Here is a 16,842-nt window from a genome sequence, read left to right on the forward strand (position 1 = left end):
TAAAAAAGACCACCTCAAAATGCACTTGAGTACTCTTGAGCTGCTACAGCGACACAAATAATTGAATAAGCCTTTCATTTGGGTTTATATTCTGAGCCCTTTGGGAGATGGATCACTCCTACTCCACTGTATCCATTTAATTACAGTTCTCTCTACAGATCAGTCCAACTTTGATATAGCCCCATGGGAGCATCAAGCTAGTTTGTGACTTACCATTGCATCGAAGCCTTCTCTGGTCAGGTGCTGAAACAGCAGAGCGAAGGAGTTCTGCTTCCTTGCTTCCCTGTGATGGTTAAGAAACGTATAATCTGCCTGATGACAATGTCTTTTTCTTCCATGATTTCAACAGCAAAGTCAAAAACTCCAAAGTTATTTACCTTCCACACAGAAAGTCCCTCAACTTGAGTCCAACGTTGAAAATATCACATGCCGCACACTGGACAGCTGAGGTGTCCTTGAGCTCTGTGGGAAAAAAATTAACCAAGAAGTAAAACCATCAGCATACGCATGTACATGACTTCATCTCACAGAGCCTTCTGGCATCATCCAAACCTGGTAATAGAGGTCTGCACAGGGCGGGTTGGCTCTGTCCCATCAGACCAACAGCAGATGTTGGTTGCACAGATTTTCCTTATTTTGTCCTCCCCTTTCCTCTTTGCTGTGTGTGTGTGTGTGTGTGTGTGTGTGTGTGTGTGTGTGTGCAGCTTGTAATGTGCGGGGCAATCTACTGTTTGTCCACAAAAGCACCAAACGGCCACACTCAAACACCATTTATTTGACTCTTTTAGAGTTCTTCCAAACATAAATCGTTTTTGAAATGTGAATGGTGCATGGCTCAGGTTACAGATTGACAGCAGACGGGCAAGTTGAATATTTCTATATTTACATAGCCCCATATTACAAATTTGCATCAAGGGGCTTTAAAATCTGTACATGATATGGCACCCTCTGTCCTTACACCCTCGCCTCAGATAAGGGAAGACCCCCCACCCCCCAAAAAAACCTTTAACAGTGCAGGCTCTATGTAGTGGATTGCAGGGGCTGCACATGTGCTGAAGAAAATCCTGCAAATGTGGCCAGATGCGGTGTAGAGGGCAGCATGTCTATTGCTACAAATTTGTTGAAAACAATAAATCTATTCCTCACATGAGTTTTAATTCCCCCATATCCACAAATCTAGTTTAAAAGATGTTTTCTCCAAAAATAAGTCTTATTACTAAGTTCTAAAGGTCTGTAAACACAGCAAAGTCATTAAAAAAATGAATAATTCTTGCTTTCAGACAATTTCAAATATCTATCTCCCTAACCAAGAGGCATTTTCATTGGGAAAGGAACTGATCAAGCACGGCGCCTCAGACCCGACATGCACTACTTGAAAGGTCAAGAACATTCTGTTGAGATTATAAAATCCCCCCAGAGGTAAGATAGCAACACTTTAAATATGTATTCTGTTCTCATCTCGGATAATACAATGCTAGAACAACAAATACTTGTCCAATAATAACTGTTCTTATACGGGGCTGCACGTTTAAAATAAAGAAGGACAAAGATTGCAGTCAACAGCTAGATTGAGAGAGAATACAACATATAAACACATATGTTTGGCTTCAGTGGAACTTGCCATTAACTTCAATTGGCACCAATTCGAAATTCGAATGACGTCACGATGACGTCATGGTCCTAAGAAGAACGCAAACGGAACGTGCGTCTATTCCGGCGCATAATTAACACACCTGGTAAAACAAACTCCTGTATGTAGCCTAGCATAGGCTGCTACTTCTGGGAGCGAGGAGCCGGTTAGTGACAAATAAGCTGAGTTTAGCTGTGAAACATTAAGTGCGCACCAACAGTTAGCCAGCTGCAACAGTAGGCTACAATATAACATATACAAATATTATAGCTGCCATTTACTTATGGAAAAACTCACCTGTTGCGGAGCTTCATGAACTCCTATCAGAACCGTCCCGTCATAGCTCACTGTTACCATTCCGGTTTGTTTTCTATCCAGTTGTGTTGAAATTTGCGTCGCAGACAAATATTGTATATATATATTGTCCTTCCGAGTCTTGGAAAAAGCTGTTTGACAGTTTTCTGGTGAAAGAAACCGCCAAACGTTCGTGTTTCTCCTGTTATATTGCAACTGTTATTCTGTCAACGCTAATTAGTGTGACGACAGTTGCAGCTGGCCAAAAGCGGGAGCGTAGGTAGCGCGAGCCCCACCAGCTATACAACTTGATTCAGAGTCGAGAAGTAAATTAAAGTTTATACTACAGGTCAGTTGAAATTAGCTAATTAATTAAACCTTACGTTTTAATAATTGAAATACCATCATATACATACTGCATATGAAGTTATACGATAATAAATTATTAAATTAGGTCTCATATTTGGTTTATGAAGACGGTGACAATGGTTTAGCTCCAACCGCAGTACGGTAGCCTCGTAGGACATACAAAGCCATGAGCACAATAGTAGCCGTGGCTAGCTCTACTGGTCATGTCCAGCAGATGGCGACAACGCAACAAAAAAAGGGGTCAACACCAAGATTGTATGGTGCAACTGTTGCTAATTGCTCTATACACTATTACATATTTGCATTGCTTTTAACTTTTGCACAAGCAGTAAATAAAGAAGTGAAAATAAGTAACAATACTGTGACAATGGAAAAACAACAAATGTGTGTTGAATCTAAAAATATGAATACACTTTTTTTTGGTTGGTAAATTCATTAGATCCTGTGATTATTCAAAAAACTTAAAATCCCTATTGTTCAGGAGCACTTCAATGTCACGCAGTGTCCTGTGACCTATAGTCGGAGTCAGACATCCCCCCAAAAAAGCAGCTTGAAGCTTGTAAATCTCATTCCCAACAGAACATATCTAATCAAGTTTGTTCTGTCTGTTTGCTTCGCCGTTGTTTTGCCAAAACAACAGAGCAGCAGGGTGTCATGGTGATTAAAGAGACCGCCCTTCAACTGGAGGATGCTGTGCTCAGGCCCCCGTGTTGGTGAGCATCTGTCCGGTTCTTGTGTGTCTCTGAGCAACAGAGAGAACCCCACCGCCGCTCGAGGGAGGTCTGTTCTCTTTGCCACCTGGGGAGGATTTCCATCATAGCCTCACAAACTTTGGAAGTGTATACAACACACTATACGTCAGGGAAATAAACTTGTGGCTACATTTCCATTCATTTGTTTTCCACCCACAGCTCTACCAATTCAGAGCAGCAATACTGGGCTCCTCCGGCCTACTCGGTTACACTAAAACTACATTCTCTGCATGACATTTGGTGCCCTAAACATCCTAAATTTAGGGTGACATTGTTATCATCAATACATGAAAGACAGCATTGAACTCCGCCTCGACTTCTATACCCAGGCTGAGAATTTCCAATGGGAGAATCAAAGTAGCACGTTTTTCTAATTGAAAAAAAAAAAACCTGGATCACTATAGCAACTGTATCCGCAGCATCATCAAGCCAAACCGTCCACCTGAGACCGCTTTGCCCACGCAATTATAAGCCCTCTTCTAATGCCGAAATCATAAAAAGGGATGAAAAATCAGGCTGATCTGACAGGGAGAAGAGTGATGGCGGCTTGTTAATTCATAATCACCCTGAATTAATGATTGAGTGAGACTGAGAAGCACGGGGCATATGGAAAAGAGAGGGCTGCAGATGCTCCCCAGCGCCTGGGGGGCTTCACGGAATGAGAGCAACTCGGTGCCTTGTCACACACAAGCGCGCCTGTATGCATGCCCATAAGCATAAACACACACACACACACACACACACACACACACAGAGAGACTATCCACAGCATGAACAAATCTCTGATAAGGAAATGGCCTCAGTTTTATTCAGCATTCAAACCGCATCAGACAATAGTTTTCTTTGTTTAAATCTTAGTGGTTTGGATGCTGACAGCCCGAGGGAACTTAAATAATGAAAAAGAGATATTTACTCATCCCTGGACAGTAAATTGCAGAGGGGACACTTGAAATAACATCCTGTCCTTCCCTTCCCCCCCTCCTTCGTCTCGACATTGCTGAGCATATCAATCCAATGAATCCATAAACTCAAGTTTATCCTTGAATAGATTTTCTGCCGATTTACCTGAAGTGCTTCCTACTCGAGCTACTCAGTCATTCACTCCATATCTCTAAAACTGATCAGAGCATTGTACACCAATTGTGTAGAGCGCAAGTGAAATGAAAACTGCCTCTTCCGAGAACCCCCCCCCCCCCCCCCCCCCCCCGACGCCTCGAGCGAAGAGTTTCTTTTTATTTGACCAAAAGGATTATCTGGACAAGCCACAAAGAAACCTCTGTGGATTCATTTCTTGGTCCGAGAATATTGCACATCCTATCTTTTAACGTACAATATAGCCAAGGGATGCTGGAATAAGTGTCCAGACTGTTGCACTGTGAGCGGCCTCTAACTGTCTGCTATCAATACCTACAGCTGGCATAAAAAAGGAGGAGGAAACCCTTCATCCCATGAGCATAAAGCTAGGAATGGATGCCTCGCTGGTGTTTTGTAAAAAATGCAACCCGAAGGAATTGAATTCATGCTCATAGAATCAGGTGTGGATTGAAATTTGGGAATGACTGCTGGCTATTCCTTTGTTTTAAACATGTTCTCCAGCATCAAAGCATGGATGCATCATTAGTGTATCACAAAAAAAAAACTTTGTTTGCAGGTGGTAACTTTTCATCATGCTGAGGTACTTTGCTAGGTTAGCTAGGTCACTAAATGGTCCTGGAGGATATTTTTCACCCTCAAGTTGTCTTCACCAGTGGACAGCAACACAATTATCCAGCTGAAAAGAGGTAACATAACTGATTCAGTCCCCCACTGATACATTAATGCATGATCCCACACCTCGGAATCCAGCTCTGTCTCAGGCCCTAATCTCTGGCTGTGGTTCGTGGGAAGAAAATTTAGCTCGAAGTAGCTGGAACTGATTAGGAATGAGTGCTGAATGACAGAGTAGAGGGCACAGATTTGTGAATGAGGCAATCTCCCTGATTGAACTCAGGGCTAAGCTTCATTTAGCTGCTATTGAGACAGAACAATAGGGATTCAACCGTGCAGAGTCGTGCTTAAACGTGTCGTTTGAGCCCATGGGCATTGAGGGCTAATTCAGTTTTAGTGAAACATGCCTTTGGACCACTTAAAACTAAATTCCTTTTGGCTAGACTAATGATAAAACTGTTTCGGTTGCAAAATAAATTAGTATTTTTTTTAGAGTCAGCATGTGACTCAGCAAAAAGTCTTGTGAAGTACTGACAATGTCGTTTTGCTTACAAAGAACCCCCTGTGAGGACGACATCTAGCACAGGAAGTAGGTCTGATTGGGAGTGTCTTTTCACGGCTATTTGTTCCTGTCACCACTGTTTGAGCCGTGGACTAGGCAGTGGTTCCACGTGTTTCCCAGAATGCATCTTCACAACTGGTTGGTTAAACTCAGCAGTCAGCAACGCTTTCAGACGGAGCTGCTGTAGAGCCAGCTGCAGGGCCCTATTATTGGTCATCTATATTTAGCTGCCAGGTGAACTCCTGCATGATTTCAGGTTCCTATAGAAGTGTACAGTCCTTAGTAAAGAGTCTGGTCCCCTGCCTGTTGATTAGTGGTGGTTATATCTAATCAGAGCTGTGATGTGCAACGATTTATAAATCCCCCAATTACAACGCGTTGCACTATATTGATCCCTGTCCCTTTGTTTTCATATTAGAGTTTGTTTGTTTTCCGTCTGGATTTTACAGGACTTTATGAGCTTTGAAATGCGTCGATTGTATTAGAGTCTAATGGAAGTCTGGATTTAGAAGTAGCGTCACTACTCTAACCGTGTAGCACCGAAGTTAGCAGAAGCAAGAGCTGCTCCCTTCACTTCCTCTCTCCTCCTCTCACTGTCGTACTCGGCTGACTTCACCATTACCGCCCTGACTGGCGACAGCTGTGGTACACGCTGCATTCTCACCATGTCAGCATAATATGAAGAACGGAAAACTCTCCCATTATTTTGACGTCGGGGGGGGGGGGGGGGGGCATTATTTCAATATAGTTACCCCACTGCTAGCCCAGCAGTCACACCAGCCAATTGGACATTTAAACCTTATTTGGATATTTTGGGAGATACTATATGAATTGCAAGTGAAAGATTGACGAGAATGTATTTTTATTACTCAGCTGCTTGCGGTTGCGTTCTATACAATATGACGTGAACGCAGCAATGGCATTCAATCTCTGCCAAAAACCTGTTTTATTAGTTGCTAATGCTCCCTGTACTTGAGATTCCTCACAATCATAGTGAAATAAGCCAAACTAGATACCGTAGCTATTTTGTTCACATGAATGTAAATGACTCTTGGAACTTGACTGCTCGTTTCCCCTCGGACACCATCTTGAGAAAACTCATGTCTGGCCTCTTCCCACCTCTTTAACTTGCTGCTGTGTTGGTATTAGGATCCCTTTGTTAAATAACTGAGTTTCTGTCTGGGTTAAGCCTTCATCTTAATCAAATAAGGTCTCAGATCTTGGCTGTGAATGTTAGTTCCTGCCTGTGATGCTCCTCTAACATCCCCGTTTGATGATATTTTTTCCTACCATATTGCAATGTGAATATTTGCAAAAGTCCTGCGTCACCACTATGGAGGATGCTACTTGCCCTGAATATTAAGCAGTTACTCTCTTAAGTCGTAAACAAGTAACTCAGTGAATGCCCAAATAGAAGGAAAAAAATGCAGGGTCAACATAATTACACGCCCACAGGAAATGTTCCCAGCATGCAATGTTGTCTGGATAAAAGGTGGAGGTTGTTAAATGTGATAGCCAGCAGTCTGTCAGGCATGATGACAAGATTAATTGAGGGCACACTTTTGTCTCAACAGACTCTCTCCTCTTTTAGTGCGTTTCGGGGGAATGAAGATGAGATTTGATGAAGCACGTCCGTCGTGCTCAGCTAGTCCCATTGAAAGTAGTGATAACACATAAAGACTATTCCAAGGAACAAGAAAATAAAGCAAGATTAAAAAACACATTTCAGTTATGTCTCTCTTCAAGTCCACACTTCTTCTCTGTGCTATTTTGTGCATTGCAAGCCGTAAAATAATCGTTCCAATACACAGTATATTATTAAAAAATGCCTTTTCTTTATTACCACTGTTTAGTTCTATATGAAGCATCCCCAATAAATGTGTGGTAAACACTGAGCACAAAAAGGTTATGACAACAAATATTGAGTCGAATATTGAGTGTAGGTAACAGCTTCTGCTATTTATTTGTTCATTTTGTCTCCTTGCTCATCGTCGGGGAGGTCACTTCATCCCATGCAGCAACAATAGATGGCTCTGTAATTCACGTTATATTACAGACACCTACACCAGCACCATCTTTCAAGAGCCAACTCCACACAGCTCGGACTTAGGCGGAAAAGCCACTTTAACCCAAAACAGGCTGCGGGAATAACAGATAAGACTCGGACAGTCTGGGAGGTATTTGTATTTGGATCCATTCACAGATCCCTCTGTTACAGACGAGACACTACGCCGGTTCGTTAATGACGTTACCGCTCTACCTGTCTTTCAACTTCAACTGCACACGTACTGTAGCCTGCACTGATGTCAGGGGATTTTTAACCAATGTGAGGAAAACATAAAGAAACGTTTGAATCACCTGTCTCTCATTTTCAAACCGCCACTCTTCACTAACATGACACAAGTTATATTCATTCATCTTATAGGATTTTTTTCATTGCAACTTGCACCTTCATCTATTCGTACTGGATTAAATACGCCCCATGCTGTCGCTACTGTGCTACTACAGCTGCTGCATTGCTCTCAGCTTCTGAAGGAGCTGATTGATGCCACTCATCCCGGCTCATTATTACAGCAGAGCATGTTGTCCCTTCCTCTGTGGAGAGGGGAAATATCAAAAAGCACTGGAGTGTCCGTACGGAGAAGGTGAGCCCACAGGAGGTGTGAGAGCAAAGCCGAACCTCAGTGTTTGTTTGGCTTGTCTTCTCTCTGCTAGCCCTGCTTGCCTCTGAACACAGATGGAGATTCATCTGTTGCCTGTTCCCCCTTGACTCATTCTCCTTTTCTACTCCCATCTTCTCCCCCCCACCCCACACACACACACACACACACACACACACACACACACACACACACACACACACACACACACACACACACTCTCAGGAGCCTGTCTGCCAGCAGAAGCCCCGTACCTCACGGTGCGCTTATCAGACAGTTTATCCTTTTCCTGTGGGCGCCGTCCTCCATCTGTGGCTGTGGCAGCCAATCGCCACGCCGAGGGTCCATTCCAAGCCGTGATTTAGGCGCCCAGCCTTGCCAGCGCCGCTCCATCAACCCCCTCTCACCCCTCTCCTGTGAGGTTTTTGTTTTTTTTTCGCACGTGAGGTGCTTGGTCCATACGTACTGCCATTCCCTCAGGCACACAAAGTTTAACAGACACACGGAAACAGACATTAGACAGTTCCGACACATTTTCACACCTTAACACTCGCGATACATGTGTCAACATCCTGTGAATATACTGTACTGAATCCCAAATGCTGGAATAACAGGAGGGGGCTAATGAAGAGGCCCTGTGTATACACTCCTCATTGCTTAGGCTCTCCCCGATAATAGCCCGGCTACATTCGTATGTCTCAGCAATTGCAAACATCCTCAAGAGGTACCTTCGTTAATATTTCACTCGGTGTAGATAGTAAATAACAAGCAAGGCATTTCCAGAGAACAAGAGCAAACAGAACACAGCAAGGGAGCGGAAGGAAGAGGCAGAGTGGACGGCTGTCTCCCAGGTGTCAGCCACAATTGCTTTTTCATTTTTAACTTGTCAAGTCGGCTTTATCTGTTTTATCACCAATGGAACTCCAAACGCACCGAAGACTAAGGCGGCTCAACAGAGCAAATATGGCTATTACAAATTTTGATAGGGCAGCAAAAGGAGATTTGAGGGAAAATGCCTGTCGTGCACCAGAAAAAAAGAAAAAAATACAAAACAGAGAAGTCCTTATCCAAGCAACATGGGTTTCTTTCGAAAGCATGCTAAATGGTGTTTGTTCAGCAAGGTAGGAAGAGAATAAAAAGGGTCTGAGTTAGAGATTCACAGCTGACTTTATTCAAACAAAACGAGTCAAAAAACGATGGTGTTTCTGTAGTTTTGTTTTTTCGATTAAACAATGAAACAAACTATCAAAAAGTACACAGACCTAAAAGGTCTTGGGGGGGAAAAAAACATCCGTTGCAACTGCAAAAGCTTGCAAAAAGACAACTCCAAACTGAATGTTAAGCGTCGGCTCCCTGTGACAAAACAAATAAAGCAACAATCGAGCCAAGGCTGAAGTGCACCTCCCATCCCAGCAGGTGAGCGAGAGATAAACATTTGTGCAAAGTCGGCCGGGTCTAGTCAAGCGGCTGCTACTCCTGGTTCATTTTGTAGTTGCCAGCGATGTGCTAAATGGCCATCTGTGATGGGGTGAGAGCCCCTGTAATGACTTCCTGTCTGGGAAGGAAGACTGGCGTGTAGGGAGGGCTGCAACACACAATCCGTTTGAAAACATAAAAGGCGCAGTTGGGAGCGAGGAAAAGCAGTGGATGTTGATGCTTTTTTTTTTGGTGATGAATGGCAGTTTGTGTGGCCGATCTGAAGTAACGCTTCACATGAATTCTCCAAGTGAGTTGAAAAAAGGGTCAGAAGCGGGGACGCAGATAAAAGATATCTGTAATAGCAAGACAGGTGTGGTTAATATTATATTCCTAATGGATTAATGCCATCCATATACTGTTTCTATAACTTCTTGGGATAAAAAAGGTTTTAATTAAGATCAAAATCAGACTGTTCTTCCAGGTCCACCTTGATCAGAATATCATACACGTGTCTCACATACAAGTTTATATTCTGCCGCACAGACTCCAAAACAAACTCCTTGCACACATATACTTTGTATACTGAATATATGATCCAATCGTGCAGGAGTGAGTTAGCTCTTAATGCTATATCATATATTGCTTTCATTTTACAGACCCACTTACAGGTAATTGTAGTTATGAGTGGGATATGACAGCTGTCATGCACAAACACAGCACGCTAACCTGAACTCTTTGTGTGTCCATTCCAGCTCACCTCTGAAATGCAAAAGGAACCCCTTGGAGGGCATTTCTGTTCTGTGGTAGTAATTTAGCTCTACTCCAGATCTTCCACGCCTATCAGTGTGACTCTTCATCTAAGTTTAAACAGGGCCGTCGCTGTGACTGACAGCAAACACTCCATCCCAATCTGTGTTGTTTGAGGAGTCTAGAGTCTGTAATGTGCATATACAGAGTCAGCATTTTCAAGAATCGGCTAGAAAGACTTTATCCATTCACACAGCTGATATAGCGGCGCTAAAATATGCTTAAATTAGTTAAATTGACACTGAAATTTTTGCTTTTCTGACACTCATGACAACGTCGACTTTGTCAAAGTAAGGTGAGCGTATCGTCAGAAGCATCTGGCTGTGCAGCCGAGTGAGTGGGAGGAATCTTCTGCCTGTCTGACGCTGCCTGGATGGAGCTTATTCCCTGGAAAGAGGCAAAGTGAGGACAGGCGCTGGCCGCGAGCGCTTTCCACTCAGCCATGAAAAACAGCACCGCTGTCCCCGCCGCTCGGCTGTTTCGGAGGCTGCCACCAAATCAGATGGTGCTAATGACACATGACCCCGGGACGGGGTCCCCTCGGGGGCCTGGTCAGCGGCTCGCCTGTCATTTTGAGACCCCACCGTACGCCATTATGCTGTCCATATCTGTTGCCTTTCTCTCGCTCTCACAGAGTGGAGGCGCTCGCCTGTCTAGCTCCGACTATTAGAGCAATGTTCTGGGTAATACGCTGCATTTCAGTGTGAGATGTCAGCAGCAGTTTTGATGTGTTCTCGAATATTGTTCCTCATTCATGCCCACTGTTTGAATGAATAGAACTTTGAGACAAAGCTTTTCTCATTTAAAACACTAAACTTGCCTTTAAAAGGGACAATTAGGCAGCAACCACAGTGGCTGAATTTTAAATGTGACATGTAGTAATTTCCTCTGACGAATAGAAGTCAATGAGAGCGCCGACCAACTTCACCACTGCAGTACAAAGTCAAGTGATTTCTGACATTAAGGCCAATTCTGAGCAGTTCTAATGTGCCAATGTTAATTAGATCAGTGATAAAGTTATGCACACAGTCACCTCTAGCCGGGCTCCACCTCATTAACAGAAACGTGGATGTCATTCTCCCTCGGAATGAGTAACAAGTACAGCAATTAACCTGATTGCAGGATTTAAAACGTGTCTTCAGAAACGCCAATGCCAAAGCCATAATCAGGATATTTCCTACTCAGCCAAATTTGACGGTGTGTTGATGAATAAAAGCCACCAGCTGCTGGGATTTCTAGCACTCAAAACCACACGTCCTCCCTCCTCTTTACACAGTCAGATGCCAAATGACTCACGAAAGCAAAGTCTGCTCTCAAGCCGAAAAAAGGCACAAATAACAACATTAACATCCTGCTTTCCGACATGTTTGGTTTCTATATCTTACTGTACTTGACATTGCCTCCAACGCGACTAACTTATAAGAGCATTCAACCACACACTCTTGAACAGAGGTATGTGATCTCCGTTCTAATGATGGTGGATACCTGTGCCTCCTACAAGTTATATTGATAGGAAACTGTGTTTGTCTTCAGTCTATCTGAAAGAAAAGTGAATTGTTCCCATCTGCAAACGTGCACCGCCACTACAGCGATGCCATGCTAATATTACAGCTGCAGCTAAAGTATGATTGATGTGAGCTTAAGACTGAAGCCACACGGTTAAGGGGACCTCTGCACCCACCTTATGCTGCACTACAGCGGAGCTGAACACTGGCATCGACTATATTTAGTTCAACACGTGTGAATGTATTTACTTTGGGTGGCAGAGGACGGGCAGAGACTTTGCTAAATGTCTTTGCTACTGGTTGCAGATAAAGGTCAACAGAAAACTACCAATCCTTTAATTCAGTAATGTTTTTATGTGCCATGGCGCGTTTGCATTTTCAACTTATCATTTTGTCTCCAGGGACAAAACAAAAGCTGCTGACTAACACCGGATAACGTACGAACAAAACACACCGAATAAAAATAGGAATAACAGCAATATAACTGTAAGTGACGAAGAAAACATTGGAGCGATTGCTGTCACCGTTTCGCCTGGCGGGGCTGTCGGCGGGATGAAACTTGCCCCCCCCCCCCCCCCCCGAGGCCACCTCGGGTGAGGGGTGAGTGAGGGAGGAAGAAAGCAGACGAGCAGGAGAAGAAGAGACGTGTTGACAGACGAGCCCGACTGGCAAAGCCAGAATACAGGAGCACCTTGTAAATACACCAGACTTGTAATTAATAACTTCACGCATATTTAACATCCTCTATATTCATGAGCACCTGCTTCCAATGACCTGGGGGGCACGCAGAATCAACCTGCGTTTCATCTGCAGTTGAGAGACTAGATGTGGGAGCCAAGCACTTTAGAGTCATCTAAAACAGCTTGATATAATTAGTTTTGACAGTGCTATTACGTGGTCATTTATCCCCTCAGAAACACATCCCGCTGAACGGTGCTCTGTCTTTTGTCAGTGGTCAAACACGCTTCATCTGCTTAGGCCCGGGTTGCACATTAGGCAGAGTTCAATTAAAAAACGATTCTCCATTTAGTAAATCCAAGTTTAAAGCAAAATTAAATAGAGTTGAGATAATATATTGATGTATAGAGAGAGAATATTGCAATTTCTTTAGAGGAATTTGATTACTTTTGCTCAATCCATCTCAGAAGACAGCCATTTTAAAAGTTAAACCTCCTCATGCGTAAGTTTAAAGTGAAATACTGGACCAGATGTTAAACTGGGGTTTAAACTGCTGGTGCAAGAGAATCAAAATAAATCCTGGTCTGGAGTAAAAACTAAACTAAATGTTTAAAGAGAGGTTTAAATTAAATCTTTTCATTTTGGTGCAACATGATTAAAAGTTAAATCAGGTTTAAAAACCAATGCTTGTTGGTGTGCCTCAGTCCTTGAGCATATATTTTGGCTAAAAAACGGAATTCCTCTACTTAATTCATATTCAGGAGAGGAGGGAGGAAGATTGCTCTGTGGATTAAAGTGCAGACTTGTTACATGTAATTCCTTAATCTCCATCGCCACCATCTTGTCTGCATCTCTCCACTGTGCAGAAAAGCAATTCAAAACACGGACGGATGTCGTTGTCAAAACTACACATCCCTGCGTATTTTCATTCAAACTGGACTGCTTTTCAGGGTTTGATAGAGCTCACTGATTTCTCTTGACCTTTTACCATCGGAAAAATTGCTTCGCTCTTCTGTAACTGAAAGAAAAACCAAAAAATTACCAGACTCACCCGCAGAAAACAGCCGCTGTTGGAGTAGGAATAGAATGTTTTAGCCTTGCTAAAATAACGTTTGACACTAAAGATTCAATCAAATCTCAAAGAGAAATTGACGCAATGGTTCAAAAAATAAAAGAGTGGTTTGAGTGTCCCGCCGTGCAGCTTTGAAGTGCGGTCGACAGAGAGGCCTCTGATTACATTTGCATGTGAAATTTCAAACGTGAACGGCATACTGCAATCCCAGAGGGAGGAATCTGAAACCGATTATTCTAATGTGAAGTAGGAAGCCAAGATATTGTTGATACTTTACCGACTTGATAGAAAGAATCATTCTAAATTTTTCGGGGAACAACAGTCATTCGCTTCCTTGCCGCGAGTAGATGAAAATATTGATACCTCTCTCGTGTGTGTGTGTTCAATACGACACATGAAGCTGGAACTAGCAGCTGGTTAGCTTAGCACAAACACTGGAAACAGGGTAGCCGGGCTTTGCCTGAAGATAACACCATTCACCCACGAGCGTCTCTAACATCTGGAACGGCCGAGCCAATGAGCCAGCATGCGCAACACCGGGGCCCTGAAACGTCCCCACCGTAATGGAATGCAGCCATGACTGCTTGAACTACACCTGTGGCTTTGCTGCTACGACATGTCAACATGGCTGACGTGAAAAAAAAGGTGCATCGACTCGTTTAGACCAAGAACACAATAAACACAAATTAATTAAGTTCCAACCCACAACCAGCCCTTGTGTATTCTGTAGCCCTGCAGCTTTAAACATGGGCTGTGAATATTCTCCAAACCAAAAGCCAATTTCAATCTAATTGTAATAAATCAGTGTCATTTTCCTCCAAAGAGATAACTGTATCGGGGGTATTCGGTCACAGATGGGAACACATATAGTATATGCAGTATAACCAAGGGATCATTTGGGGAATGTAATAACAGACGTCACCGGCCCACAGCTCTGCTAATTTGAAGCAAAGCCCTGGATGCTATGTGGAAGGAGCTCACTATTGTAAGACACAATTAAACTTTACAAAAATAGGACCGTAAAGGTCATCTCCAGCACCGTGGCAGCAAGTTTTGTCCTTGCTGTTCTTATCAGTGTCCTCGGCACCAGCGAGGCTCTTTGGATTTATCATCGCAATTCTGGCGGCACGGCATCAGAACGCTCTCTCTCTCTCTCTCTCTCTCTCTCTCTTTCAGCTCAGATTGCCCGGGCTGCAGCGACAGATGTTTGAATGTCAGTACAGATGTCTACGAGGGGAGTTAAGCTACGCGAGACGATTCAAGTCATGTACAAACACTCAGCCACTGTGTTCACTCACTCTCAGTCGCTTTCCGTAACAGTGGGACTCAACAGCACCGTTTCTTTACGTCCTCACGGCTAGTTAATTACACTCACCTGGCACCCCAAGGAGTAAATCAGCCCTTTATTAGATGACTGAAGTCAAACTCAAAACCACCAACGTAAAGCTCACATTCTACCGAGAGAGAATTATTCCACAGGAGCACAATCCATCAGAGATGTCCGGGGCATCGCGGGAGCTATTTTGGGATGAAATTACCTTCACCCTGCCTCATCTATTTTCTGAATTTTTTTCACAACCCTTTAAGAAGGCACGCAAACCCACTTGCTGTGTTCCAGTTCAGGCGCCGCCTCTATCAAAGTCCACAATCTATGACTGCAAACTGTAAAAGTAATGGGTCGACAAAGGCTCCTCTAAACCAGATGTTTTGTTCAGGGTCCCTCAGTATCCTCTAATCCACTGCATGCAGGTCACTTGTACAGTACTGTCAACTTCTAAAGCCAGGAGAAACCATGTGACTGTTATATTTACAAGCTAATTGAGAGCCACTGGTGGACCAGAACAAAGTCCTCCAAATTAAATGACAAAACATGTTGTCATTGTCCTCCACGACACCCCTAGAGGGAAGGACGACATCATTGGTCAGTGGCCTTCGAAATTGTTACATATCGCCATTTTCAAACAGAAGCTGTTCCCTGATCTGACACAGCTAAAGTGAAAGGTCGGTTAGGTTAGGCGTGACGATGAAAGCCTGTTCATTATTACATTAATGCATCATGAGCAACTAAAACGGTGACATATTAGCCCGTTCTTTCCGGGCGCTAACCTCCAGTGACGGCGTGTACTGGGAGCATAAACTATTGCTGATTTTGGATGTGCACGACGGAGCACTGGAGGTAAAACACTGATTTTGCGGTGCCATGAAAGGGCCACGGCGGTGCTATGCAGAGAGGCAGGCAGACAGGGAGGCCCGTCTTTGTAGCTGGCAGTTCTCTGATCTCGGCGCTGTAGTGAAGGCAACCTCAAAAACACATCCGAGGCACAGGGGAGCAGGAATGCATTGGTTGTTTTTAATCTTTTTCCTTTTCTTTGCAGCCATGTCATAATAATAGCATTTTAACTTCTACGCTACTTGGGTGGGCCTTGGAGCTCCTTAAAGATCAGTGAGCTTAAGTGAGGACTTCCTGGTGGCCTCTAATGAGCGCGGGACTAGACTCAGGTGAGACCCCGGGCGTGCCTTCACAGCTTTTAGCTCTACGACAGAACAGTTAAGCTTCAGAAAGGAAGGCTCAATTTGCAGTGGTAATTTTGACATCACAGAAATCATTTATTTCTCTCTCTCTAAAAGCAAGCTATGATTTATTGTGACGGCTTGGACTAACACCGTGGTTGTATTTGCCATTTCATTAGTATTCTTTCTGTAATTAGAGGCAACAAAACAGAGCAAAACTTTTCTGTCTGTCTCAAGAAAAACTCCACGATGTGGGCAGCTATATGTGGGCTCAGCCAAACCAATTTAATCTCGAATTTACACATTGTAAATTAATAATATCTGCGAGTGGGTGGTCCACATTAACATACAGTACATCGAGATGCCGTGGCTGTGATATTACTACGCACCACTCTGCACGATACCCTGGAGACAAATAATAATTACTGCATTTATACAGCAACTCTAAAAACAGTTTACAAAGTGCGTCGACAGACAAAGCAGCGAAAGCAAGGCACTAAAGTTAAACCCTGATGAACCAGTACAACAGTTGGAACTATAAAACCAATTGATACGATAAACATAATCCTGGTTATTTAAAAGTAAAACAACTGAAAACTAAACAGTAAGCTTTCCTAAACAAAGAATACAATATTCCAGCTAACTCTTTATTTCGGACAAGGAAGTCTGTATGTCAGCCCACAGCTTCTCACCCTATCTGTGTCCCATTCATTATCTCTAACCCTCAATCGCATTTCAAAATTATTTAATATTCACTCTAGAGTGTCATGGCAACAGCTGTTTCTACAGTGGCGTTTACATTACTCCCACCCGGTCAGTCACGGGTGGAAAACAGTGCAACGTGGGCTCCACCTAGTGGTGCAGAAAGGTAACTCA

General features: G+C 43.4%; 1 long non-coding RNA gene across 1 annotated transcript; it reads right to left on the reverse strand.

The window, feature by feature from the left end:
- Positions 1-222: 222 nt before the first annotated feature.
- Positions 223-2,011, reverse strand: LOC137879065 (uncharacterized). Its single transcript, XR_011103699.1, has 3 exons — positions 1,928-2,011; positions 378-462; positions 223-283 (listed from the first exon to the last, which is right to left on the reverse strand). It is a non-coding gene; the product is annotated as an uncharacterized lncRNA (long non-coding RNA).
- Between the last annotated feature and the right edge of the window lie 14,831 nt (positions 2,012-16,842).

This window comes from Cebidichthys violaceus, unplaced genomic scaffold (assembly GCF_023349555.1).
Source record: "Cebidichthys violaceus isolate CVI_PGR_0920_01 unplaced genomic scaffold, fCebVio1.0.p SCAF_24, whole genome shotgun sequence".
Classification (NCBI taxonomy): domain Eukaryota; kingdom Metazoa; phylum Chordata; class Actinopteri; order Perciformes; family Stichaeidae; genus Cebidichthys; species Cebidichthys violaceus.